General features: G+C 33.1%; 1 protein-coding gene across 1 annotated transcript in view; it reads left to right on the forward strand.

Annotated features, from left to right (window-relative positions):
* Nucleotides 1-278: 278 nt before the first annotated feature.
* LOC111709181 (lipoyltransferase 1, mitochondrial) overlaps nucleotides 279-1573 on the forward strand; it is a gene marked incomplete in the record, with an annotated part of 18233 nt that continues 16938 nt past the window's right edge. Inside the window, 1 exon segment of the mRNA XM_023482794.1 lies at nucleotides 279-333.

Genomic DNA, 1573 nt, shown 5'->3' on the forward strand with positions numbered 1-1573 from the left:
TCTTTACAATTTGACATATATTTTTAGGTCCAGATTAAAAAAAAACACGGGTTTGAGTTGGTTTACTGAATACTGTTTTAAGATTCAAAGAAGAAAAATAATTATTTAAGTTGAAGAGAAACATAACTAAAGCACCAAACCGTGATTAACATAATGATTATATGTAAAAAAAGATTTACTTTAGTTTTTATTTTAGGAAACTTTGCATTTTAACCTACGCTGTATTATATTCTATTAATGTATTCATCGTATTTTCAGAAAAAAATGATTTTATTAAAGAAAACTCTCATCAGGAATACTCAGTCGTTTATAAAACATACCAGAGAATTTCATGTGAGTATTGTTAAAGCAAAGGCTTTCCATTTTTTATTCTTCTCCCAAAGCTTTTTTTAAAAAGCGTTACATGAGCGTAGTATACTTTGATACTTGAAATTGATTTCCTAAATCTCAGTCACCCAATCAATTGTGATTATTACTCAATTAGAAATGTCTAATTAAAGCTAAGAGCATTCCCAAGGTTTTAACGAGTTCCCCAATCAAAATTTGAGGCAAATATTTATCTATATATAAAATAGTAATCTTTGTTTGTTTGTTTGTATGTCCGATCATAACTCAGGAGCCCCTTAACTGATTGAGGAACTCGTTAGTTGAGTGGGTTGAATATTTTAGAGAAAGTATAGTTTCCAGAAAAAGCTGGGTTTCTAAGCTAGTAATTATACATTTATGCAGGGTGTCCCACGAAACATAACATTAGCAAGACTACTTGAAAGTCGTCTTTGAACTTTTAATTAATTTGTGACATTTAGTCGTCAACCTACTTTCACATGTATGATTATTGAAACAATGACGAGAAAATTGTTCTTTAACTGGCCTTTCTAAAACGAGGTCTGTCTTTTTTGTGCTGTCAATATTACCGGAGATATTGCGAATTTCGTTCAGATTTAAATTTTATTAAATAAAACCAAAATTGTCTAAATCTAAACGAAATTCGCAATATCTCCGGTGATTTTTAAAGCACAAAAAGGCAGACCTCATTTTGGAAATGCCAAGACTAGGACTATTTCTTGATTTTACTTCTATAACTACAAGGTTACTCACAAAGGATGAGACTTCAGATACGACTGTACGGAATTTATACGGGTTGTTTCCTTACATTTATGATTCCCTGCACCTAAAAACTTTTCTTTCTTTGCAAAATAATCAGAAAGACCTTATTCAGCCCTGTAATTATCATATAAAAGAGTTTCAGGTCGTCTTTGCAGTCTCATCCTTTGTGGGTAATCTGTTGGTTTAAGATATAATGCCGCAAATTATTTCATAGATCAAAGACGACCTGCAATTCTTCTTGCTACAGTCATGTTTCATGGGACACCATGGACACCCTGTCATTGAAGCAAGTCCGGTCCTGTATATGCTAACGGTTCTGTATATACTAACGGTCCTGTATATGCTAACGGTCCTGTATATGCTAACGGTCCTGTATATGCTAACGGTCCTGTATATACTAACGGTCCTGTATATGCTAACGGTCCTGTATATGCTAACGGTCCTGTATATGCTAACGGTCCTGTAT

The sequence above is a fragment of the Eurytemora carolleeae genome, unplaced genomic scaffold (assembly GCF_000591075.1).
Source record: "Eurytemora carolleeae unplaced genomic scaffold, Eaff_2.0 scaffold805, whole genome shotgun sequence".
In the NCBI taxonomy this organism is placed as follows: domain Eukaryota; kingdom Metazoa; phylum Arthropoda; class Copepoda; order Calanoida; family Temoridae; genus Eurytemora; species Eurytemora carolleeae.